Source organism: Pan paniscus, chromosome 10 (assembly GCF_029289425.2).
Source record: "Pan paniscus chromosome 10, NHGRI_mPanPan1-v2.0_pri, whole genome shotgun sequence".
Lineage (NCBI taxonomy): Eukaryota > Metazoa > Chordata > Mammalia > Primates > Hominidae > Pan > Pan paniscus.
The window spans coordinates 71,324,620-71,352,441 of record NC_073259.2 but is presented as its reverse complement, the minus strand read 5'-3'; the positions used below and the strand labels follow the sequence as shown (position 1 = coordinate 71,352,441).

At 39.5% G+C, this 27,822-nt stretch overlaps 1 protein-coding gene across 5 annotated transcripts in view; it reads right to left on the bottom strand.

Annotated features, from left to right (window-relative positions):
- Positions 1–401: 401 nt before the first annotated feature.
- The window catches only part of LMNTD1 (lamin tail domain containing 1), an 80,126-nt gene continuing 52,705 nt past the window's right edge, over positions 402–27,822 (bottom strand). For 2 of the 5 annotated variants that reach the window (XM_057299484.1, XM_063593154.1), the window contains one exon: positions 13,631–14,009. The gene's annotated coding sequence lies outside the window, so the exon portion shown is untranslated. Of the gene's footprint in view, positions 1,655–13,630; positions 14,010–16,448; positions 18,941–20,701; positions 26,770–27,822 lie in introns of those variants that run through there. The other 3 variants (XM_055095837.1, XM_055095840.1, XM_063593155.1) reach the window with 3 other exon arrangements.

Below are 27,822 nucleotides of genomic sequence, written 5' to 3'. Positions count from 1 at the left end.
GTGCAGAAAAGACATAATATAGCAGGCTTGATGTTGCTACCTTTAGAATGATCTGCTTGGGGGACTGGCCCTAGACTACCATCTGGGAACTTGGCTTTGGGATGTTCCCTACACTGATAAGGATGATTTGCTGACCTGAGACACCAAACTCTTATATACCAGCTTGCCTAGATTATTTGTGCAAACAATGTAATTAATGGTGAATGCCAGCCTTTCTACCAGATGTCTAAATTTGGTAGCTGTGGCTTGTCGGAGGCAGAGACTGCCAAAATAATCAGCCCCCAGTGAGAACTCTGAACTTTGAGTCTTAATCAGAAACACTGCATTTTATTGGCTAAAAGAGTGTGTTCTATGTGGCCACCCCATCTCTCTTCAGCCCCAGAGGGAGAACTTTGGAAGCCAGTGCCTAAATTCCTCCAGGCTTCACCTGGTTTGTCTTTTTCCCTTGCGAGGCTGGCTGTATATCTTATGCTTGATAAACCATAGCTGGGATCATCTTGCCTCTGAGCCCTATGAGCCCTTCTAGTGAGTCCTAAATGTGTGGGTGGTAGTTGTGAGACATCCAAAGCACCATCAATTGAATTTTTAATGCCTAGAAGTTTAATTTGAGTGTTTTAAAATATCATCCAGCTGGGCGTGATAGCTCAGGCCTGTAATCCCAGCACTTTGGGAGGCTGAGGCAGGCAGATCACTTGAGATCAGGAGTTCAAGACCAGCCTGGCCAACATGCTGAAACCCCATCTGTACTAAAAATAAAAAAATTAGCTGGCGTGATGGTGCGGGCCTGTAATCCCAGCTATGTGGAAGGCTGAGGCAAGAGAATTGCTTGAGCCCGAGAGGTGGAGGTTGCAGTGAGGCAAGATCACACAACTGCACTCCAGCTTGGTTGACAGAGTGAGACTGTCTCAAAAACAAACAAAAAACCAAATATTATCCGTCTTTTTTTAACAAGCTCAATATTTTCTCCACTTTCTTGGGCATATGGAATATATTTATCAGAATTGTTTTAATGTCCATGTCTGCCAATTCTACACTGTGTGTCATTTCTGTGATTGTTTCTCTTGAATGATTTATTTTACTCCTCATAAGAGGCTATATTTTCCTGCCTTTTGGCATACCTAGTAATTTTTGATTGGATGCCAGACATGACAAATTTTACTTTGTTACATATTGGAAGAATATTCCTTTAAATATTCTTAAGCCTTTTTTTTTTTTTTTTGGTTGGCAATTAAATTGCTTGGAAATAGTCTGACCCTCTTGAGTCTTGCTTTTAAGCCTTGTCAGACACAGCTAGAGCAGACTGTGGTTCCAGCACTGAGGCAATCCTCTTCTGTGTTCTCCATCTTATGCCCTGTGTATTATGAGGTTTTCCCATTTTGACTGGTGGGAACACAACCTGCTCCCAGCCCTTTGTAAGTCCAAGGGATTGTCCTACCTGTTTCAGGTGGTTCTTTCCTTAGTCTCAGGTATCAAGACTCAAGGGGAACTCAGGAAATCTCCAGAAATTTCTCTCTGTGCAGCTTCTTTCTCTCTTGTCTGGTACTCTCCTCCTCCAGCTTCTAGATGGATTGACCTCGCCTGATGCTCAACTCTAGCTCCTCAAATCAGGGAGACTGCTGGGCTTTGTGTGTGTTCTCCTTCCGTATGCTGAGGCCTGGAAACCAGACAGTGAGTAAGGCACCCCCAGGGCTCACCTTGTCTGTTTCTCTTCTCTAAGGGATCACTGTTCTCTACTACCTGTTGTCCAATGTCTAGAGCTCATTGTTTTATGAACATGTTAATGAACATGCATTTTGTTCATTTCTTTTTTGTTATTTAAGCTGGGAGGGTAAACCCAGTCGTGTTTCTCTGTCATGGTCAGAAGTGAATGTCTATACTTTCTTTCTTTTTTTCTTTTTAATTTTAAAAATAGTATGGCTTGTGATGCGATTTTTTTTCTTTTTTTTTTTATTATACTTTAAGTTTTAGGGTACACGTGAGCAATGTGCAGGTTAGTTACATATGTATACATGTGCCATGTTGGTGTGCTGCACCCATTAACTTGTCATTTAACATTAGGTATATCTCCTAATGCTATCCCTCCTCCCTTCCCCCACCCCACAACAGGCCCCAGTGTGTGATGTTCCCCTTCCTGTGTCCATGTGTTCTCATTGTTCGGTTCCCACCTATGAGTGAGAATATGCGGTGTTTGGTTTTTTGTCCTTGTGATAGTTTGCTGAGAATGATGGTTTCCAGCTTCATCCATGTCCCTACAAAGGAATGAACTCATCATTTTTTATGGCTGCATAGTATTCCATGGTGTATATGTGCCACATTTTCTTAATCCAGTGTAGCATTGTTGGACATTTGGGTTGGTTCCAAGTCTTTGCTATTGTGAATAGTGCTGCAATAAACATATGTGTGCATGTGTCTTTATAGCAGCATGATTTATAGTCCTTTGGGTATATACCCAGTAATGGGATTGCTGGGTCAAATGGTATTTCTAGTTCTAGATCCCTGAGGAATCACCACACTGACTTCCACAATGGTTGAACTAGTTTACAGTCCCATAGGAACAGTGTAAAAGTGTTCCTATTTCTCCACATCCTCTCCAGCACCTGTTGTTTCCTGACTTTTTAATGATCGCCATTCTAACTGGTGTGAGATGATATCTCATTGTGGTTTTGATTTGCATTTCTCTGATGGCCAGTGATGATGAGCATTTTTTCATGTGTCTTTTGGTTGCATGAATGTCTTCTTTTGAGAAGTGTCTGTTCATATCCTTCACCCACTTTTTGATGGGGCTGTTTGTTTTTTTCTTGTAAATTTGTTTGAGTTCATTGTAGATTCTGGATATTAGCCCTTTGCCAGATGAGTAGATTGCAAAAGTTTTCTCCCATTTTGTAGGTTGCCTGTTCACTCTGATGGTAGGTTCTTTTGCTGTGCAGAAGCTCTTTGTTGAATTAGATCCCATTTGTCAATTTTGGCTTTTGTTGCCACTGCTTTTGGTGTTTTAGACATGAAGTCCTTGCCCATGCCTATGTCCTGAATGGTAATGCCTAGGTTTTCTTCTAGGGTTTTTATGGTTTTAGGTTTAACATTGAAGTCTTCAATCCATCTTGAATTAATTTTTGTATAAAGTGTAAGGAAGGGATCCAGTTTCAGCTTTCTGCATATGGCTAGCCAGTTTTCCCAGCACCATTTATTAACTAGGGAATCGTTTCCCCATTTCTTGTTTTTGTCAGGTTTGTCAAAGAGCAGATGGTTGTAGATATGTGGCATTATTTCTAAGGGCTCTGTTCTGTTCCATTGGTCTATATCTCTGTTTTGGTACCAGTACCATGCTGTTTTGGTTACTGTAGCTTTGTAGTATAGTTTGAAGTCAGGTAGCATGATGCCTCCAGCTTTGTTCTTTTGCTTTAGGATTGACTTGGCAATGCAGGCTCTTTTTTGGTTCCATATGAACTTTAAAGTAGTTTTTTCCAATTCTGTGAAGAAAGTCATTGGTAGCTTGATGGGGATGGCATTGAATCTATAATTTACCTTGGGCAGTATGGCCATTGTGAATGTCTAACTTTCCCGCTATTCTTTGAAACATTAAGGGTTTGGATTTCTCGTCATGAGGGTTAATGCTTGGCACATAGTAGGTAGTCAAACATTATCTGTTGAATAACAAAATAAATAAATAACTGGTGTCCTTAACTTTACTGTGAAGTTAAAGATACAGTATTATTTTTTATTCACCAGACTGGACACTATTAAAGTTTTGAAAAACTCTATTGAGATCTATGTAGGGTTGGGTTAAAAATTCCTGCCCTGCCACAGCAACTCTCTGATCCTGCATGTTTTCCCTTCCTAGAATGAGATGTACCTTGTAAGGTAGGCATAAAAGTTAAAGGAGAGGGGTTGTACGCAAAGCACATGGTAAGTTCTCAGTGAAAATGGGAGTTCTTGCTGTTCTTGGTGTGCTGAAATAATGAGCATACATTGATACAGAGATTTTATCATTCATGTGCTTTTTATATACGTATCTTATATAATCCTAACAATTTATTTCCCCCAAATAATTAATCAGCATTGTCATAAAGCAAATGAAAGTCCACAGAATCTTCCAGAATAATAAAAAAAAACTGGCTAAAATTGGAATATTTGGAGACTTGACAACAGAGCTTTGCTTGTATGGAGGTCTCCTAAACACCACCTCTATTTCTGGTTTTCAAGAAGAACATCTGAGCTTGCATGATAGACCTTGTCTCTCAAGTTTTCTACCTGTTCTTTCTCATCTAGTTGTGTGTGCCAAAAACTATTTCTCACACACTCTCCTTTGTACTCACCTTTTATAATGTGAGGCCTAAAGTTAATAGTATGTGCTGTCTTGACATCTGGTAAAATTGGGAAGGCCTTGAATGGCCTAACTGCAAGTTCTCCTCCCTACTCTCCTCTCACAGATGACGTCTCCCCAGCCAAACAACCCTCCTTTTTGAGGGGACCAGGTGCAGTTCCTATTTATCCCTGAGTAGTGGGTTTTAATTTCCTCCTAAGCAGTTTTTCAAACAAGCCAATTACATCCTCCTGTGGGAACCAGGAGGCACCACACCCTCTTGACACTACAAAGCCTGCCTCTCACAGCCCCTGGTTATTCATTCTGTTCCCAATTGCAACCCCTGTGTGGCCCTGAATGGTGTGCTGTGTCCTCCTCCCCTAGGCTGGGGTATATGTGACTAATGAACTGCTGTTGGTCTCATCTGTCCAATGCTTAGTGTCGTGTGTTTGGCCATCTTCCTAACCCTAAGGGGGAATCTCTCTGTCACCGATAGGATGAATAGAAACCCATTCAAACCCACTATGCCTCCTACTTGCATTGCCGCTCCCAGTCTTTCAGTTCTTATAGTGAAATGTCAAGGCAGTGCCTCCAGATTCACTCCATTGAACACGAAATTTAGGTTAAAGAGTGTGAAGGGGAGGAATGGGAGGAAGAAATATGGCATTTAAAAACGTGCTTGCTAATACTTTGAAAACTCTGGAGGTTTAAAGATAGGTTCCTGTAAGAGATCAGGGAGGAGGGAATAAGAAGTGAGACCTGGCTTCTCTTGCTCTGGCTTTGCCACGTGTTGGGAGAGGATAACCTGAAGTGTGGCAGACAGGATGCTCTTCCTCTTCACTCTATTCTTCTCTTCATTCGCACCCATCGGGGGAAGGAGTCTTTAAACCCCATTATATATCCAAATTATGCTGTGAGATGTGGCCGGTAATTGGGAAGAAGAAACCTTGCTTGTTTAATGACCTCTTTGGTCAAGGCTCCCAATAGGAATATTGGAATCCACTGTTACATCCCAAAATAGAACCAGAAGCAATGGTCTTGTTGTCTTGAAGAGCTAGTAGGTAGGAGGGATGGAGGCCAGAGTCTTTGGGTGAGAAAAGGGAGGGTAAAACAGAAGTATCAGTACAGCATCTGTCCTATTGGAACTGATACATTTAGGGGTATAAAATATAATTTTTACCACATATATAAATAATAAGAATATAAGTAAATTAAAAAATATGATGTTTCTGTCTATAGTGTATTTCCTCATAAAATTCCTAGTTTTAGACACATTTGATTGAATACTTTCAGTTAAAAGGAGAATTTTAGATGAATCTGGGAACTTTTCATAGGTAGCTGAATTTATAGTTTTCCTGCTAGCTGGTAAGATGTGTAATTGTCTCAGCTGGCAAAGATCTTCTTTCACCTTGACTAAGAATGGTCTTTCCTAAGATAATGAGAGAGAATTCTACTAATATTCATCGAACAGTCTGGGAACCATATAAATAATACACCAGGCTCTATGCTAAGCACTTGCTTACACGTGTTAACCCATTTAGTCCCCATAAAACCCTACAAGATAGACGGTGTCACTGGTTGTTACTTAACTTCTCTGGGCCCCATCTATAAAATGGGTGGAGTCACAGTACCCATCTCATTGAAGTTCTTGTGAAAACGAAGTGACAGAATCAATGTAAAGCACGTCACCCAATTCCTAGTACACGTTAATTGCTAAAAACATTAGCCATAAAAAGCTACACTAATTTTATTCCTGACTAGTCATGGGAAGTGTTTACAGATGTTAAAAATATTTGAAATTTTTAAAGCACTCAAAATGTTAAACATTTCATCACTGGGCCATGATTTGAGCACAAGCTTGGATCAGTACCTGTTACAGCTAGGTCATCTCTCAGACCAAAGGTGTGTTGTGTTTTCTGGCCCACGGCACAGGGTAGGCAGTGCAGTATTTGGGCTAGCACAGTGGCTAAGACAAGGACTGTGGGGCCAGATTGCCGCCGTTTAGTAGCTGAGTAACCTTCGGCATTTACTTAAACTTCCTGCGCCTCAGTTTTTGTAAAATGGAGAGAACTAGTACAAACTTCAGAGGATGGTCATGAGGATGAAAGCAAACAGTGCATGTAAAGTGTGCCTGGCATGTAATGAGCACTTATAAATGGTAGTTATGACACCTCGATGAACAGCATTTGAGTAGATCCTAATACAAATACTAACAAGGCATGAGACCCGGAGTTCTCACCATTATCATGTAGAGAAGCCTTTGATAAGAATAGGTTTGGGTGTTTAAAGAGCCAGCATGTATTATTTGCAAGGCATCATGTTAGCACTTTACCCATTTTATTTAATCTTCATACTAATGCTGTATGATAGGCACTATTGTTCTTCCTATTTTACAGATGAGGAAACTGAGGCACAGAGAGGTTAAGCACCCATTACTCCAAGCAGTCAGCATGACTCATTACACTGAAGGGCCATACAAATGTGGTTTAGGGTACAGGGTACAGAGCTCACTCAGTGATAGTGTTCACATGCTCAATGCTGGGCCGTTGATCAGGAGGCAGCAGCCTGGTCTTGGAGGGCAGAGGGCATGCTAAGCCCTTGCAAATTCATTTGTTTGTTAGCAGAGAGGGCCAGATGTGGTGGTGATGGTCTGCGGGCACATTTCTTACCCGTTCGCTGAGAAGCCACTGTCTCAAGAGGCCACCTCACCGAGCCTATTAGCTAAGGAGATACCAGAGAAAGTGTTTCCCAAACTGTGGGTACCTGGCCTTAGGGTGAACTGAAAAAAATCAAGGGAGAAAGGGATGGATCATGTTTCCTAGAGTAACATGCCTCCCAGTACAACACTGAGATGAGTCAGTGATGGCTTGTTTCTGCCCAGAAATATCCATCCTACCACCTATCTAAAAACCTCTCTATTTCCAGAATTCCCTGTTACAAAGGGAAGGACACAGGGGCCATGTTTAACTATCTTCAGTTAATCCCTCAGAGTAGCTGCTTTATGTATATTTGCTGAAAACATCAAATTTAATGTCATCCAGCTGAGGACAAGAAAGGTAACAAGGATGGGAAACTAAAGGGTGTTTGTGGTTGGGGATAGGGTGGTGTGAGAGAAAGGATGGGGATGGGGAAGGAGGAAATCTGAGAGGGAAATTGGTTGAGCACCAAAGACAGTCCTGCTGGCTTCCAATTTCTCTTAAGCAGCCTTGGAAATGGCATTCAGGAGGACCTCGTGATTTCTTGGCATGTGAGTTGTACAACACTGACCTTAGAAGAGGAGTATTATTTCTTTCATCTTTAAAAACACTTTACTTTCTATTCAGCAGCTGTCTTATTGCAATTTGAGTACCCATCAGTCAAGTAGACATTAAGTGGTTTCTTATATAAATACTTACAGAGTTCTGACTTTGCAAGCATCTCTGAAAAGCATTCTGTTCCTTCTAAGTTCTTTGAAATTTTCTTTTGGCTCCACCAAGTGTATACAGACATATCCAGAGATGGAAATTGTTCCTGTGCAAATTAACTTCACAATCACAAAGTTAGGACAAAAGATAATGCTCAAAATTCACTACTGGAAGCCCTCTGGAGGATCATCACCAGGTAACATGATTGGGAAATTTCTTTTGCTATAAATTATTGACCTCATTTAGAAGAGAAACTTCAAGAACTGTTTTTCTTGATTTAAAATGGTCTTGATAAAATGGTGTCCTGGCTCAAGCTATCCTCCTGCTTCCACCTCCAGAGTAGCTGGGACCACAGGCGCGCACCACCATGCCCAGCTAATTCTTTTTTTTTTTTTTTGTAGAGACGGGGTTTTGCCTTATTGCCCAGGCTGGTCTCAAACTACTCCTGGGCTCAAGCGATCTGCCCGCCTCCACTTCTCAAAGTGCTGGGATTACAGGCGGGAGCCACCGTACCCCATTAACAAATTTTGTTCAGATTTTTTTTCTGTATTCTTATCTTTGTCTCTATTGATCTACCAATTGATCGATGAGCACAATACCATTTTGAGATATTAATAACTTTTTATTATGCATTTTATTGAAGTATCATATATAGACAGAAAAGTACATAAATCACAAGTATACTAAATGTGTTTCTGTAAGCTGAACACACTTGTGTGCCTAATACCCAGCTTAAGAAACAAAACATTACCAGCACTGGTGTGTGTCTCCTCTGAATTTACTTGTACTCCAAGGCCCTTTCTTCACCTCAAGCATGTAGGATTTTCCACCTTCATGCCTTGGGAAAAGGAGACATTAGCAGATGTAGAAAAAAAGAGCTTTAGTTTTTGACAGAAATCTAAGAATAAGCCAAGGGATTTGGAAGAACATGAATCAGTTTGAGCTGATATTTTGAACCTTAAGTCTTGATAAAGGATTCTTGTTGAGGGGGAAGAGAGAAGACAATAAGGAAATGGTGCATAGACATTGGTGAGTCTCCCAGAAGTGCCATTGGTCCTGCTTTAAGTTCAGAGATTCTGTAAGAGAAGCTGTGGATATGAATTTTGATGCATATGGAAATATTTCCAAATCTTCCTACTTCAATAGGGTGAAGGCCTGAACTCTTGTTCAATTCAGCCAGAGCAGCCCCCAGTGTTCCACTTCTCAGTGAAGCCTTCCATGTCCTAATGTGCACATCTCAGACATGCAGGTGACTCTGATGCAGACGGTCCTTGGTTCTCACTTGCAGAAACGTAAGTATAGGTTTTTGTCCATGCCATGACCATGGTTCTCAGGCTTGTCTGTACATCAGAATTACCTGAGGATCTTATTAAAAACAGATTCCTAGGACCAGCAACTGACTTTTATCAGGTCTGGCAATCCGAATGTTCACCAACTCCCTAAGTGATTATTATATACCAGTCTGGCATCCATTGGAGGGTTAGATTTGGGATGGCTCGTCCCTATGGCCTATGAACTGTATCGTTGTATGAGGACAAAGATTCAGTGCAGTGCTGTCCAAGTGACCCAGCAGATCCCATCTGATGTTGATTGGAGGAGAGGAGAAGGTGTTGATGGGAGGAGAGAAGCTCAGATGGTAAGGCTCCTTACCTGCCTCTCATTCAACCAGACCAGTCCCTCCTACCTAATGGATACTTGCAGAAAGGATTCCAAGGTCAAGAGAGGTTTTCAAATCACTCTCTATGCCACAATACCAACCATTATCAACCATACCTTTTGCTCTGTCATTTGTTTTATCAGCAGAGGAATTTATGTGAGGATAAGGGCACCCCCTTTGTAGGCCAAAGTCCTCTCTTATTCCCTGAAGAAGATCAGCACTATCAGCTCTGATACTGCTGATCTCTTCTTTTTAGCACCATGCCAGCATCTTCAGGCCTCCTGAGGCTCCTAAGAGATGCTGTCACGGATTAGATTATGTCCTTTGATTACAAGGTCCCCTGAGCATGGATGTGGAGGCTTTTAGAATTCTGTTGTCAATTATTAAAAATGTAGTAAGGGTCCAGAGAACATTTACCATTAAAAAAGACCTTTAAAAGCCACAGTTATAACAGAGCTGTATGTATAATTTTTTTTAAACCCCTCTAGGGGTGCTACTCTAAAGTGAGAACTCCAAGTGCAATAATATATAAGCCATTGATCAGTTACATTTAGAATATGTTCTGCTAAAGCCAGCACCTGGCACCACTAATGATGGGGTATGTCTTTTTGTTTAGGGCAGCTGCTGACTGGGATGAAAGTACAATTGAGACTCCATGTGTGTCAATGGGAGCAAATGGAAAAAGGAGAAACAAGATAGAGCAAAAACTGAGAATTTCAGACCCCCTCAAAACAATCCTTCAAATTTGATACTGAAGGATAAGTTAGAGAGGATACAAAAGAACTCACAGGAACCAGGTGATTTTCATTCAAAATATGGAACTGGCCAGCAAAAACAAAGGATGATGAGGTCATCATTCTGTCATTCAAAATCCTGGTACTGGCTGTAGGGTAAGATGGTGTCTTAGTCTGTTTTGTGCTGGTATAACAGAATACCTGGGACTAGGTAATTTATAATTAACAGAAATTTATTGGCTAATAGTTCTGAAGGTTGGAAAGTCCAATACTAAGGTGTCAGCATCTGGCCAGGGCCTTCGTGCTGCATCAGAACATAGTGGAAGGCAAAAATGTGAGAGTGCAAGAGAGCAAACCCATTTTCAAAAGCTTTTTAAAGTAATGTTTTTACTCTATTCATGAGGGCAGAGCCCTCATCACCTAAACACCTACAATTAGGCCCCATTTGCCAACTCTGTTGTATTGGGGATTAAATTTCCAACACATGAATTCTGAGGGACACATTTGGACTACAGCAGATGAGGAACATTCTAACCTCTCAACTGGATTTAAGAAGCAAGGATAGGAAAATCAGAATCAGGTGGTGTTTTGTTTTTAAATTTTCTTTTTTCCAAGTAAACTTCGGTGGTTTTTTCTGAGACATGGTCTTGCTTTTTCACCCAGGCTGGAGTGCAGTGGCTCAAACACAGCTCACTGCAGTCTTGACCTCCTGGGCTCAAGCCCCTCCCACCTTAGCCTCCTGAGTAGCTGAGACTAACCATGCCTGGCTAACTTTTTTTTAGTTTTTGTTGAGGCAAAGCCTCACCTTGTTGCCCAGGCTGGCGTCAAACCCCTGGTATCAAGCAATTCTCCCTCTTCAGCCTCTCAAAGTGCTGGCATTACAGGTGTGAACCACCACATCCAGCTCCAAAGTGGACTTCTTGTTGAAAAATATTGTACATACATGAAAGTACTAAATCGTGAATGAATGGCTAGGTGAATTTGGATAAAGCAAACTTGTCATTTTACAAAGTGAGCACAAGATGATAAGACAGGACATTCACAGTTCCTCAGAGGCCCCATCTTGCCTTCTGATCACTGCTTCCCAGGAAGGAGACTCCTATTCTAATTACTAACACAACAAATTCATTTTGCTTATTTTGAACTTATATAAATGGATCCAGACAGTATATACTTTAAAAATCTTCTTTAGCATTATACTGTCATTCATCTATGTATTTGTGTGCAGCTGTTCATTTTCATTACTGTAGAGTGTTCCAACATATGAACACACCACACATCCTCTATTCTGTTGTCAGACCATTTAGCTATTCTCAATCTTTTTCTATCACAGATAATGCTACTATAAACTTATGCATTTTTAAAATAATTTTTATCCTTTATATTATTATAAAAAGAATTCAACTATTTTTATTGAAGGAGAAAATGTAGAACAAACAGCAAAATATTTTCTTAGAACTAGGAGCCACATTACAGCAATACTATTTTTTCTATAATAATAAAATATAATTAGCATACATATTATTGATTAATCACGATCTTCTTTTTTACATTTGAAATAGTGGTAGAAACCCACAAACACATGATTAAGAGACTGAGAAAGTATAAGTGGCAATACAATTACATTTATGGGTGGAGCTTCTTTAGTTGAGAAGACAAATGTATAATGTAGTTTTCTGCTTTCCTTATTGTCTATAATCTCAGTGATCTTTTCATGATAGGAAATTCTTAAACCAATTCATAATACGTTATAACTGTATCTTTTTTTTTTGAGACGGAGTTTCACTCTTGTTGCCCATGCTGGAGTGCAACCTCTGCCTCCCGGGTTCAAGCGATTCTCCTGCCTCAGCCCCCCGAGTATCTGGGATTACAGCCACCCACCACCATGCCCAGCTAAATGTTTTTGTGTGTATTTTTAGTAGAGTTGGGGTTTCACCATGTTAGCCAGGCTGATCTCAAACTCCTGACCTCAGGCAATCCACTCACCTTGGCCTCCCAAAATGCTGGGATTACAGGCGTGAGCCACCGTGCCTGGCCTATAACTATATGTTAAAGTTTCATTCAAAACTGTTATTTCCCCATGTGTGTGTTCTAATTCTGGTCTTGTCTTTATAAGCACATAATGAATGAGTATTAACTCACTGCTGTTTCTCCCCATTCTCTGTAACTTGCAGGTGATCTCCGTGTCTCAGTTAGGGTTAAGCTCAGCTCCACATGACAAAACGTCAATATGGAGCAAACAAAAAAATAACTGGTTTAAATACAACAGAAATGTATGTTTCTTAAGCAGTCTAGGGATATAATATGATATCTTAAAGGTAATATCAGAGATACAAGCTTTTATCTTTCTTATCTGTCATCTTAAGCACATGGCTTCCATTTCTGTGGCCACTTTGTGGCTCGGCATGGTTGTTAATGATCTAGCTGACAGCATGTTCATGTTACAAGCTAGAAGCAGGAGGGAAGAAAGAAGGGCATGCCACCTCTGTCTAGAAAGATTTCCTGAAAGTCACATGTACTTCCATTTACATCTCAGGGGCCAGAATTTTATTGGGAAATATGGCCACCCCATATGAATTGCAGCTATATTGAGGAATGGGAAAATTGGTAGAAGTAGGCATTAAAAATGTTTGCCACATCTTTCAAGGCCCCAGGAAAATTCTGGATTTTGCTCAGGGGTGTTGGGTCAATGCTGTGTAGCAATGTGATAGATACCAGAGAAAGAGACAGAAGACTGCAGAGATATAACTGTATCTGAGAAATACCAGGTGTTAGGCCTTATCTGGCATAAGGAACTCTAGATTACTCTTGTAGGGGCACCTTCCTTAGTGCCATGCTCTTTCAAAATACAAAAGATAAGTGAAGGGAAAAGAAATATCTTACTTTGATTAGGAGCATGAAGAGACAATGTGTTTTTGTTTGTAGGTTGGTTTTGCTTTTGCCAGTGAGGCAAAGAAAGACAATAGAACCTCCTCTGGGGACTTTTATTAATTAAAAAATATATATCTGGCTAAGTTGGTGTTAAATATGGTCCTTTCTGAAGGAAGGAGTATTAACTAGATTACATTGTAATGGATTTTTAAATCTAGTAGGAGAAAAGAAATCTAAGTTTAAATAGCTCTTACTGGATTTTTAAAATATTTAGCAAATGACTATTATTTATTAGTATTATATAGTGTTCTCACATTGTAAAAACTTAAAAAAAAATTTAAATTTATTTGAAATATAGCTCTCACTGTATGTATATCCAGAAAACAATTTTTGAATATTTTCTCTAAACTGGCTTGGGAATTCTGTGCTATTCATTTCTTATATAATTTGTTGGGTGTACTTATAACAAGAACAACAACAAGAAGAACAAAAACAATAATAAAATCGTGTTAACCTTTAAGTAAAAATGAGCATGTAGGTTGAGAACAATCTGAAAAAATCAGGGAACAACATTACTCACTCCAGCTTTGGGAATATGCATGGATCCAGATCCCATAATGGAATCAAAACCTCCAGTGAATATTTAATGAAATGTGGCACAGTTATGGAAAAAAGAGATTTATCAGTCAATGTGAAATGGTTAAACAATTGCACATGCTCTTCTTTTGTGAGGTCTGTACCCAAAATAACTTTGTTTACAAAAAGAGAAATCTAAGGCAAATAGCAATTTTATCCATTGAATAATACTAACCATCTGCTTGTTTTCTGCAGGGATTTGGAAGGCAGGAGTGGTAGGACTTGTGATTTCATCAAGCATCTATAATTCACCAATTCTACAGCAATACAAATTTTGGATCCTTTTTCCATATAGAAATGTGATGTCTTCACCCTCTCATGCAATAGCAGTGAGGTTGCAGAGCAGGCCTCGGGGATTTGAGTTCTCTTTGGCTTTTCTAGTAGCTGGTTGAGGGTGGACTAGATTACTAGTAATTATACAAAATGAGAGTGATCTGTTATTGAGCTCTATGTGTCAGACTATGCTAAATTCTTTACACTACTATCTCAATTAATTTAATCCATACCATAGTTCTATGAGGTACATGTGCTTACTCTCTTCATTTTACAGATAAAGAAATCAAAGAAGAAAGAGACTGAAACTGACCAAAGGTTGCATGGATGCTTGGGTTGAATTGGTAGAACTGAGGGCTCTAGACTAAAGGATTTCTATGATTTTCCCCAGTTTTGACCTTGACTTCTAGAGTTTTTTTAATGTGGATATTTAAACCATGTTGGAAAGTCATCTATGAGCACACTGGGCAGAACTCCTGACTGAAAGCAGCCCTGGATAACTGACTAATGGAATAATGTCCTCAGTGTTTATGTTGTTGGAATTATTTACAGAAATAATTGTTTAAAATCTCCCAGGGTCTCCAGGGCAAATCAAATAGCTAGCCGAGGTGCAGCTACTGCCATGGCCAGGGTAATCCAGGGCCATTATCACCACACCAAGGTGAGTTTCCTGAGGCAGCGTGACCCATATTCCCTCTGTGCCCATCCCCAGACCCTTGGAGAATCAACACATGGGCCTCACGGAATCCATTAACCTCCTGAAAGCAGATGAGACATTTGAATGTAGGCTATATGAACGTTTATCTGAGAGGAAACTGACAGCTTTTCTGTGGAGAACTATTACATTATTATTATTTTTTAAAAGAAGTTTGTCAATGAAGAGAGAATAAGATGGTAAAGACATCTTGAAGGGAAAGTGGGGCTGACAGAAAGTTTATTTTAACATACGAAGGAGCTGGGGACATCTTTGACTTCAGGGGAAAAAGGCGACAGAGAGAGGGAGAGAGAGAGAAAGTGAAGAAATAAGAGGAAAAGAGTCAATAGAACATTGTTCTAGTGGGGATTGGTGGGGATAAAATCGGTCGTAGAAAGCAACCGTAGAAAGTGACTCTTTCCCCTGAGAGAAAGGAGAGGATGGTGAAGATAGAGGATAATAGTTGGAAGGAAGAAAAATTGAAAGGTAAGTTACTGGTTAAGAGTAAGAGATCAGGGATGAGATTAAAGTCAGGAGACAAGTAGACAGATTTGGAAAAGCTGTCTTGAGGGATGCCACCAGCATAAGGAGCCAGCTGGGATGGAAGAACAAAGATTTGTTTTTTTCCTGGTGGAGTGACCCAAACTTTCATTCCTGAAGGGCCTGGGTGATTTGTAGTTCTGCCTGGATTGGGCTGTTGTAGTTTCCCATTGACCTTTATCACAGGGCATGGTAATAGTAAGGGATACCATATATATACATATATATATGCAGGGATTTGGAAGAAAGAGTGGTAGGACTCTTATTATTATTAAAACTTATTAAGTTTTAAGTCACACGATCACAGGGTCCCACAATATAGGCTGTCTGGAGGCTGACAAGCAAGGAAAGCCAGTCTGAGTTCCAAAACTGAAGAACTTGGCGTCCGATATTTGAGGGCAGGAAGCATCCAGTGCAGGATAAAGATGTAGGCTGGAAGGCTAGGCCAGTCTGTCTTTTCACATTTTTCTGCCGGCTTATATTCTAGCCGTACTGGCAGCTGATTAGATTGTGCCCACCCACCCAGATTAAGGGTGAGTTTGCCTTTCCCAGCCCACTGACTCAAATGTTAATCTCCTTTGGCAACACCCTCACAGACATACCCAGGATCAATACTTCAATCCAATCAAGTTGACACTCAGTATTAACCATCACAAGTCCACCCTTTGTCAACTTGAACCCATACACATCTCCTGAGATCATACATAATCTTCAAATAAAGACAATAATAAGGTCATAATTACACCTAAGATAATATAACTATCCTTCATACAACCAGAAATGCACCAATCCCCAACCCAAATACTATTACATAAAGTTAACAATACTTTATGCTGATGTGATGTGCTGATGTGAAGTCAATAAATCTTACATGATAAAAGAAAAAGGAAATAAAATGAAGATATTTTCTTAGTACAAGTGTATACATGCACAAACAAGTTTTTAACAAAAGAAGGTGGCTCATGCCAGTAATCCTAGCACTTTGGGAAGCCGAGGCGGGCGAATCACCTGAGGTCAGGAGTTCGAGACCATCCTGGCCAACATGGTGAAACTCTATCCCACTAAAAAGTACAAAAATTAGCCCGGTGTGTTCGTGGGTACGTGTAATCTCAGCTACTTGGGAGGCTGAGGCAGGAGAATCACTTCAACCTGGGAGGTGGAGGTTGCAGTGAGCCGAGACTGTGCCATTGCACTCCAGCCTGGGCAACAAGAGCGAAACTCTGTCTCAAGAAAAAAAAAGCTGGTATTGATGACTACCTTCTTCTACTACCCCTTCTGTATTCCCTTTGCCTTCAGCAAACATCTCAGCAGGTCATGATTTTTTTTTTTTCTTGGTGGAGTGACCCAAACTTTCATTCCTAAAGGGTCTGGGCCATTTGTAGTCCTACCTGGATTGAGCTGTTGTGGTTTCCCATTGACCTTAATCACAGGGCATGGTAATACTAAGAGATGCCCTAAGGGATCTCCTGTATTCCATTAGTACTCTTCCCTACCTCTGTTGTGGAGTAGTAAACTGATTTCATTTTGATAGCTCAAGTCAATCACCCCAGCCAACACTGTAACTCCCTTCTTAGCCTGTTGACTTAAAGGTAGGAGGAGCCCAAAGTGTCCAGGTGGCAATCTTAACTTCCAGTTTAATGGAATCGCTGTTGTGTCTACTGGTGGAAGCATTCCTCCTTCTGGAACTAAGACTTCTAGACTAGCAGAACGTATTGTCGTGGGAATAGGAATAAAAAATTTTGCTAGTGGATCACTAGGGGTGATGGTGAGTGGTACTACTTCTACTTCTACCCCTTGATTCCTAGTCCTGTGAATCCTGGCTATGGGAGAAACAGTACCATATATTGGATGCTGATTCAGAACATACACAGCCTTCTGGAGAACTTTGCCCTAGCCCTGCAAAATATTGTCATGTAGTTGCATTGTGATTGTGACTTCAAAAGGCCATTCCACTGTTTTATCAATCCAGCTGCTTCAGGATGATGGGGAACATGGTAAGACCAGTGAATTCCATGAGCATGAGCCCACTGCCACACTTCTTTAGCCATAAAGTGAGTGCCTTGGTCAGAGGCAATGCTGTGTGGAATACCATGACGGTGGATAGGGCCTTCCAATGAGTCCACAGATGGTAGTCTTGGCAGAAGTGTTATGTGCAGGATAGGCAAACTCATATCTGGAGTAAGTGTCTATTCCAGTGAAGACAAATCGCTGCCCTTTTCATGATAGAAGAGGTCCAATATAATCAACTTACCACCAGGTAGCTGGCTGATCCCCTGAGGAATGGTGCCATATCAAGGGCTCAATGTTGGTCTCTCCTGCTGGCAAATTGGGCACTCAGCAGTGGCCGTAGCCATGTCAGCCTTGGCGAGTGGAAGTCCATGTTGCTGAGCCCATGCATAACCTCCATCCCTGCCATCATGACCACTTTGTTCACAGGACCATTGGGCAATGACAGGGGTGGCTGGGGAAAGAGGCTGAGTGGTGTCCACAGAGTGCATCCTATCCACTTGATTATTAAAATCCTCCTCTGCTGAGGTCACCCAATGGTGAGCACTCACGTACAATACAAATACCTTCACACACAGATTAAATAGTTCCTATCCAGACTTATTCACACCTTCTCCTACATGTGTGGCTGCCACACATGGTTGTATGGTTTGTGCAGTGTGCAACTTGAGGGCATGCACTCCCATTGTAGGCATGGTGCATTTGTATTTTATCATGATTTTCTGGCAGATGGCAGTAAAGCATCTTGTTCTCACAACATCAGTATGCCACAGCTTTCCAGTGCTGAAAGTAGTGTCTTGAAGGGACACTTGAGCCTTTCTCAAACTTGCAGAAAGGTGTTCTGTGGCCTAGCAGCAGCCCTAGGTGCAGAGGGATAGCAGAAATAATGCAGTAGGTGGAAGGATGCAAGGCAGCTCCTGATCCTATGCTGTAGTCAAAAAGGTCAATCCTCTGTCTGCTCAATAGACCTGGGCTTTTCTGTCTTGGCCAATGCAGATCATCTTACTTTGTGCTGCTCTTTCCAAATACCAAGGATGGTTAAAAACCTAGACCCATTCTCCCTTTATCCTAAAATCCTTTCCAGAATTGAATGCCTGATTATTTTTCTCTGCTAAGTTTATTTGCCAGTACCTTATCTGCTTCTAACAAGGCACTACCTTGTATTAATATTACTATATTTTCAGATGCATATGTCTTTATAGTCCCTAAATAATTTGAAATCCACAGATAACAGCAAAGCTAGTTGAGCCATCAAGGCACTATTGATCCATGTGGGTCAACCATGAGGTAAAGATACCCTATCTCACAGGTGGGCCTGTCTAGCTTGCTGTCCAAATAACTGAGGCCTATACTATTCCGTAAAGTCAAGAATCTTTAGGCATCAAGGTAATTTATTTCACAAGGCTCTACAAGACCTGCTCTACTGGTTGTCTCTCTGATCTACTCTCCTCCCATACTCACTGGTCCCAGTTATACCCCCCTCTTATTCCTCCCACCACAGAGTCTTTGGGCTTGCCATTTCTACTGCTGAACTCTTCACTCCACATCCCACGTGGCTTGTTCCCTTGCCTTCTTCAGTACTGGCTGACATGTCACCTTCTTAGTGACACCTTCCTTGTCCATCCTATTTGAATCACAGTAAACCTCCTTCAGCAGTTCCTTATCATCCTTCTCGGTTTATTTTCCAGCATATCACCACCTTCTAACATGCTATCTTAAAGTACTTATTTTGTATATTGTTCATTTCCCATCACTAAAGTACAAGCTTCATGAAGACAGATAATTTTGTCTGTTTCTTGCCCTTGGCACCAGTCCAGGATCTCCCTAGCACAGAGAACATAGCAGGCAAGTCATTCTATATTTAAGTTGTTTGCAAATAACTTCATATATTACTCTCCTAGATTGTGTGTACAACCACCAAAGTATTTTCTAAACCAAAATTTGATACACATGTCTGACATTTTAAAGACACTTCCAGATTTCTGTGCAGCCTCAACATAGACTTTGGGCACTAATGCTGCCATATTTTGGGAAAATTTTGAGGATTCAAAGACAATAAAATGGTGATTTGAAATCAGGATCGTTCTGTAAAACATAGAACTTATCACTGCTAAACTGTGGCTGGATAGACAACAGGCTAAATCCCAATAGAAATTCTTTAAATCTCTGAAGATGGTATCTTGTGTGACGGCTGTGGCTGTAGAGAGATTCTCGAGCCCTCAGGTTCTTTCAAATCGCAACCTAACTACCTAGTTTACTTAAGTGAGGTCATCAACATATAGTAATATATTGTCTCTTCACACACACATACACACACACACACACACACACACATATAGTGAAAGGTGGTTGAAAAATTTCTCTAGGTTTGTATTTAAAGACCCTCAGTCGAGCAATAATGTTTCTTTGAAACCTAAGTCTCTTCAGCAGTATTTTCCTTCCCTTGTGGTAATGGAAAATAGCTGACTATAGAAATAAATGAAATAATTTGGAAAACATTTCAGGATAAGTATGAGGATAAAATGGATGCAAAAAATGAAGAAGTAATTTCTCATATTCTGCTTTAAACTTTAGGCTATACAATTGCTGTCATCAGCATGTACACATTTGAAAGTTATGAGGTAAAGTGATGAACTGGCTGTGTTTGATTAGAATCAATAGAAGATAACATGTTAAGAACAAATAACTTAACCCTGCATGTTAATCCCAGAACCACATTAACTTCAGCAATCTCCATCAGCTTTAATTTTACATCCCCCAGTAACTATATTTTTTTATAGTTGTCAGAGACAGTTAATCTTAAAGTTCTAAGATAGTCCATCTACTTTCATGAAGAAAAAAAAGAAACTGAAGCCTTCGATTTAACACAAATCTAAGTGCTACAATAAGGGATTATTAATACAGATCTGTTGACCCATTATGCTTTTTGACAATGAATTGGGGATGTCTCTTTTCCTTTGAACAAAATCAGCTAAATTTTGAATATATCTTTGAAAATGTTTCCAAGTGTCAATCAGTCATAAAATTTAAGCGTTAGAAACAAGTGGCTGCTCCTAAAATGAAGAAACAGGAAGTGGTATCCATCTTATTTTCAGTTTTTCCAGAAGCCTCTCTTGTGTGTCCAGAGCAAGCACAGAATGTCTGCAGGACCCTTCTCTAATCCTCCTGGTGCTGAGTTGGTGAGTGTGTTTATGTCCTGCCTCTCACTTGAAGAGGCACACGCTTAGGAAACAGCTGTTGACAATTAAATTAATTATCATTTGTCAACAGCATTCTGAGGCCCAGAAAGTCTGTGTTCACGGAAAAGAATGCTGTCGGGCCACAGTGCACTTTGGAGCGTGTGTTCACTTACAGGACCCATCTAGTTTGGTAAAGTATCTTTAAGATTAAGGTTTTCAAAGCAGTGACAATAACAACTGCCACACAGTTCAGTAATCTCTGCCTCCTAACTTTAGGGTACTTGCTCATCACTTATTTCAGCATTTGTGTTTACCTTGCATTTTAACACAACCCTTAAAAATTAAGGACAAAGAGCAGAGACTAAAATGGATATAAGAAGTCTTAATGTGGGCTGGGCGTGGCGGCTTATGCCTATAATCTCAGCACTTTGGGAGGCTGAGATGGGAGCACTGCCTGAGCTCAGAAGTTGGAGACCAGCCTTGGCAACATGGCAAAACCCTGTCTCTAAAAAAATACAAAAATTAGCCAGGTGTGGTTGTGCGCACCTTTAGTCCCAGCTACTCGGGAGGCTGAGGAGGGAGGATTGCTTGAGTTCAGGGGTTGAGGCTGCAGTGAGCTATGATCATGCCACTGCACTCCAGCTTGGTGACAAAGGGAGATCCTGTCTCAAAAATTTATATTAAACAATTATTTTAAAAAGGAAATATCAATGTGGGCCTTTAAGAATGAGTAGTTAGGCTGGGCATGGTGGCTCATGCCTGTAATCCTAGCACTTTGGGAGGCCGAGGTGGGTGGATCATTTGAGGTCAGGAGTTCCAGACCAGCCTGGCCAACATGGTGAAACCCCGCCTCTACTAAAAATACAAAAATTAGCCAGTCATGGTGGCGCTTGCCTGTAGTCCCAGCTACTCAAGAGGCTGAGGTTGAAGCATCATTTGAACTCAGGAGGCGGAAGTTGCAGTGAGCCAAGATTGCGCCACTGTACTCCAAGCCAGGGCGACAGAGCGACATTCCATCTCAAAAAAAAAAAGAATGCATAGTTGATGGTTAAAGCTTAAGTTCCTTGGGTAATAACCCCAAACAATCTATGAATGAGAAATCTAACCATTTAACTCCTTGGTTAAAACACTTGGACATAAATAGTCTGAAGAGCTAAATATGACAGAGGACCAAGAGCTTTAACTTGCTGACTAACCTTTATTGGTTATGTCTATTTATACAAAGTTCAGCCAAAAAGCAATTAACCTCAAACTTGACAGATGACTGAGAAAAAAACAAGTGTATTTAAGTCACCCGGATAGTTAACTTTTGTGTTTTTCTTTTGTAAATTAAAAAAAAATGTTGGGAGTTGAGAATGAAAGAGACATATTTAGAAAATATACTTTATCCAATTAGAGCTTTCAATTAAAGTCAACTTCTTTCTAAATTATTTTTGTTTTTAAAATAAAAGTGTTTACGTAGAAAAATAATTTGCATGAAGATGCTTCTTGAAGCATTGTTGTTTTTCGTTTTTTTGTTGTTTTAAGAGACAGGGTCTCTCTATGTTGCCCAGGCTGGTCTTGAACTCCTGAGTTCAAACAAACCTCTGGCCTTAGCCTTCCAAAGTGCTGGGATAACAGGTGTGAGCCACTGCGCCTGGCCCAGCATTGTTTGTATTAAGAAACATTTGGTAAGGAATTTAAATATCCCATAGGTGAATGGGTGGGTACATTATGAGAGAATTGACCCAATAGCCATTTTAAGTAGTTATGAAGAAACACGCTTGTAATGAAATTGCAAAAGAAATGAAATTACAAAAGAAAACCTGGTGATATTATTGAAAAATAAAAAGGTGAATGACGATTCAGGATATAAGGATTGTATGTACTGTTTTCAAGTATTTGAAAGCACTTCCAAAATCTTTATGTTGAAAAAGCTTCCAAAATCTTTATGTTGTGGCTATAAATTTATTGGTTTCACTTGAAGTAATATATCAGAAAGATTTATTTTGATGCCAAAGAGAAACTGTAAAAACGGTACTGATAAAAATCTAAAGGAAACCAGAAAGCTTAGTTTCTTTTTAAACTATTTGACTGTAAATAAAAACCAGTTCAGCAAATACCCTTTCTAACTCTCTGCTTCTCCACCCCACAATTTGTTCGGTATCTGAAGGCTTGGATAAGCCTGTAATGTGTAATGTATTCTTCTGTAACGCTATCCCTTACTTTTCTCTAATCCCTCCTGTTTAAAAAGTTAGCAAGAAATAAGCAAGCAAACAAACCTACAGCTAGCAAAGAAACTATGGAAAATGACAGATATTCACAATGGGTTTTTTGCTAGTTGCAAAAGAACTAGCAAAACTCCACTTGGGAAGTTCAAAGAGGGTCTATTGACCATAATATTTTTTTAACATTAAGTGAAGTTTAAACTATAATATCCTTTTTCAAGGGCCTCATTTCTGAAACACTTGGCAATTACAAATCTGAACAAGGTATATACTCTTTAGTTGCCAATGAGCAAAAGTAGTAAATCTATTATCTAGGTGGAATGGATCATTCTATAAAAGTTAGAAGTGAAGCCCTTACATTCTTACATTTAAGGTATGGAAAAAGGAAACCTCATTTTACAGAGGTGCGGAAGGGAACTATAAACATGAAAATCAGTTTTTAAGTTTTTGCAAATAGTTTAAATTCAGAACTAAAGCCTTCCCTTTATTTTTGCACAGTTATTTTGCTGCTTCTTCTGGAAATATAGGGTCATCAATGTCCTCTAATGCTGAGCCAGCAATCCTAATTGAATACAGACATTAATCAACAAGAATCTATAAAGATACTGTGAACCTAGTAATATATGGAGATTTGTGCTTCTCTAAATCTGATGTGCACACTAACCACCCAGGAAGAGAGTTAAAATGTGGATTCTAATTTGGTAGGTCTGGGTGGGTTCTAAGATCTTGGAGTTCTAACAAACTCCCACCTAATGCAATGCAACTGCTGTAAGGACTAGTCTTTGACAAACACAATTCCAGGGTGACAAAAGGCAAAGTGGCATGCCTTTATAAAAGTGAAATCAACAATTGACTGAGGCAAACCATATGGCTCTTGCCAGATAGAGATGGAGCAGCTACAGATGAGCTCTAGCTGGCTACTGGTGTTGGGGCCCAGTGCCGCCTGAGGATGAAATGATAACTAGTTAAAAGTATCTAGTTCAGTGACTGATTACCACGTAGGTGCTTGATCATTTTTTCCCCTTTTTTCTATAAAATAATTACCAAAGGAAACTTAGCATTTTATACGGAGAAAATCAAATGTTGATCAAGAGAGTGGGGCAATGGGTATAATGCAGTATGAAGCAGACATTGTATCTGAAATGTGTTTCTTTTGGAACAAGACTAACCTTATTTAACCAAAAAAGCTTGAAAGAGAAACTTTCTATAAGAGAAGTAACAGGAAAGTCTACAGAGGGGTGGTGGGGAGGAGCTAGAACTGGACTATGAAGCTAAGGAAAAGAGATGAGAAAGGAAGGTTGATGGAGCAACGTAACATGCCTGTATGGGGAGAAAGTCCTTGAGAAATTGCTAGAGATGGGAATGCCCAAAAGACTTCAGAGACAATAAACTTTCAGTTCTAAGTTATTTGCTGGGTTATAGACCAAGTAACAAATTCTCTCTATTGCCCCAAGGCAATGTGGGCTGGACACATACAGTCTTGTGTAGAAAGTAGTTTGGTGCTGGAGGATTTGAGGTGGTGCCAGCCTGATGGTGATGTGCTGCTGGGAAAGAACAGCATGCACAGAAGGCAACACAAGGATAGACCATGGGGAATTCACCAGGAGGTCATTAGTGACCAGGGAAGCTTAAGCCCTAAACAATCAACATTCCTCAGAGTTATTAGGAGAGACAATAGGTTTCCCATTGTGGGGGCAGGTTACAAGCCAATTTTTTGTTAGCCTTTTAAAAGGATAAGGTAACTTTAGCAAGCTGGAGTCCTTGGGAATATTTAGGGAGTTGATAATTTACATAAAATAAGGTGCTAATTGAGGCAGTGATTGCACAAATAAACACAGAAGGGAGAGATATACGTCCAGAAATCAACCAGAAAACTTAGCAAACATTAGAGTTTACTTTAGATTTCAAACTATGGGAAAGTAAGAGTCATTGTGGGATCTTGAACAGTAATGTGAACTAAATGGTGCAGCATTTTGGCAAAACCAGTAGGACAAGTTTAGAAGAGCATATCAGTCAATCTTATGAACACATTTTTTCAAAAGTCTTAAGACTGGAATATCCATCAAGTTTTTACCTGAAAATGTTATAGCATAGGCTTAGCATAATAATTCAAGCCAACTTTTCAATTTAGGTTGATACTCTTAAAGGATGTCCTTCTTACTTCCTGAGACAGCTCCTTGCACATGTCAATTTCCCTATAGCATATTTTCATAGCGGAGATGGAACAATGTGTAATTTATTAATTAGGGATCATGAGTTGCATTGTATAGATTGATATTGGCTTAACACTGAATTTTTAGGGGAAAAAAACCTGTCACGAATATTTTATGCTTTGTTCATTCAGATAGTAGATGATAAAGGAGAGAAGAATTTTAAGAAGTCTATGCTGATAACAAAGGCAGACATTTACTCTGAAGCCAAAGCTAGATGTCATCACTGTATTTGATCAATCAATGATTTTTAGGTTTTATATCTATACATGTGAGCTAGAAATGCTATGATCCATATTTTCTTTAGTAAACCTTTTTTCAAGCAAGTCATAAAAAGCAAGATTGAAAAGGTTGAGGTTTCTTAGAAAAATAACCGCTATTTTATAGTGGAACAAATTCTATCTTCATCTCTCACTATCCTACATGCTGCTGGACTCCAAAGGAGAAGCTGGGATTACTCTTTCTCTTCTATAACTTATGGGAGCATGTTCAAACACTTGGCCCCAGAATACAAAGCTCACAATCTACCTTTCTGGACTCATCTCCTTGTTCCTTCTTTTATTCCATATTCTAAACGTACCAACATAAATGACCATTCCTTAAAGCTGCCCAGTGTGTTCCATGTATTTGCTGCATGTCCTGATCAGCCTTCCTTTTCTCCATTAGCCTGAAACATCTAGCCTGTCTCTTAAAATCAGCTCCTTGGCACCTATCTGCAATTATTGTTCTTCAAAGAACCCTCAGGATTTTGTATTTGGTTTTCTTGTAGTACTTCTATGATTCTTTAAATATTTGATTACAAGTATCTTTCCCACTGGTCTATGACTTCTTTAAAGGTATGAACAATGTATTATTCTTACACATTATTTTCATGCTTAGTGTATAATAGATGCTCAAAAAATATCTGATGATTACAATGCATAACAGGGAAAAATAAGCTTGAAAGGTAAAAACTAAACAAAACTACAAGCCCTTCACAGTATATCTCCAGCTAATCCCACTGGATTTTAGTGACTAAACGAAGAGGGAAAGATGTTGAGGGGCCCTGCAAAGGTGGTGCGAGGAATTAAGAGTTAATTTATAATCTGTAGAACCAATTGTTGCTTCAGAGAAATATTCAAACAGATTCTCCTTGTTTCAATTAAATTCACAATATACCCACCCAAAACATAAAAGGCCATAGTTTCTTCCTTTGTTCTGATTCTTTGAAACATCAGGATTCAATGGGTCCACCAACTGCATTTGGGGTGGACTTGGAATATATTTTATTGTCAGTGATTGGGGCAGACATTCCCGTTCCCAATGCATTTAGAAAGGCAAGATCAAGTTGAAAAGTAGTAATTGGTTGGCAATTTACAAATAATAATGGGTTTCAAATGGCACACAATCCTTTGACAGGCCTTCTACAGAGAGGTGAGTTCTATATTCCCTCTCTTTGAATCCAGGCTCTGTAACTGCTTGACAAATAGAACATGTCTGAGGGATGCTGTTGGTTTCTGCATCCATACCCTAAGAAATAGGCAGCTCCCACTTCCTGTTTCTTAGGCCACTCACCCTTGGAACTTAGGGACCAGGTGTGAGGAAGCCCCAGCTGCCTTAAGGAGAGGACGTTGTGGACAGGAATGTGCTGTCAGGACCGCTTTGCCAACCATGTGAATGGGGAGTCATGGAAGTGGATTCCTTCCCTACCCCAACCTATCCAGGAGGCTCCTTGTTTTCTGCATAGTAGGAGGCATAAGACATAAACTTGAAAACCATTTCTTGTGGTAGTTATGCTCCTGTGACTACGTTCCTCCTTCTGTCTGAACTCTATTCATTGACTAATATAAAACATAATGTGCTATGCAGATAGAAAGTAGAGAAGAGTTTTATTACTGACCTTTGCAATCTGTTGATATTAAGGTAAAATTTGGTCACTTCGTAATCATATTGACTTCTTATTTAGAGAAACTTTCCCCTCATTTTCAGTACCACAATCCAGATACATACATAACTTATTTAGGACAGAATAATACTGTTCTCAAACAATTCTGAAAGTTTTACATTTTTTCATATTGCTGTAAAATTTAAATAACAGGCTGATAATCTTATGGCATTGAATATACTGAAACTATCGTTAGCCTACGAAAAGTAAAAGTTTAGGAAAGCAAAACCTCAAAAATAAAATTTCTACTTGTCTCTGGTTTGTCTCTATAATGTATTCCAAAGAATATGATTATGAATACATTTATATAGATATATTTTAAGTCAGTACTCTCATAAGCATAATTAAGTGGTAACCATCTATATTGTCTAAGCACAAAGTCACATTAATTTTTTCCCCCAGCTTTATTAATATAGGATTGAAAAATAAAAATAGTAAACATTTACAGTGTACAACATGGTATTTTGAGGTATGTATATATTGTGAAATGATTAATTATATATTGTGAAATGATTAATTCAATCAAAATAACATTTATGCTCACATACTTAACATTTGTTTCGTGGCAAAAACATATAAGATCTACTCTTTTAGCAACTTTCAAGTATACAATACATCATTATTAACTGTCATCGGGGTGTAAAATAGATTTCCAGAACTTGTTCATCCTGTTTAACTGAAGCTTTGTACCCTTTGAGCAACAATTGCTACAAAGTTGTATTGTTATTACGAATGTAAAACTTAGATTGGTTAAGTGCTAATGTCCCCTCTACTTAGACACTGGAGTAAGGGCCAAGAATAGCAAAAGTTTGCCCTCTAAAAGAACTCTAGCCCTGATACTTATCTGAGAATTTGGATTTCTCTTCAAAGCTCATTGGTAATTAATCAAAAACATTATCATAGGACTAGTGCTTACCATTTCATATTTTCTTTTACTATTTATTTCCTGCCAAAATCATAAAGTGTGTACGTGTGTGTGTGTGTGTGTGTGTGTGTGTGTGTGTGTGTGTGTAGGCAGGATAGTTTAAAATGTTTATCTATTTGGGGGTATAAAGCAGTAGGTAAAGTTTTGGATTTAGTTTTCATTGTATTCATCTAGTTCATCCATCTGTAGATGAATTTGTTTCCCTAAAATGAATATTATTAATGCTACTCATTCAAATGTTAATGAAGTAACGCTCACAAT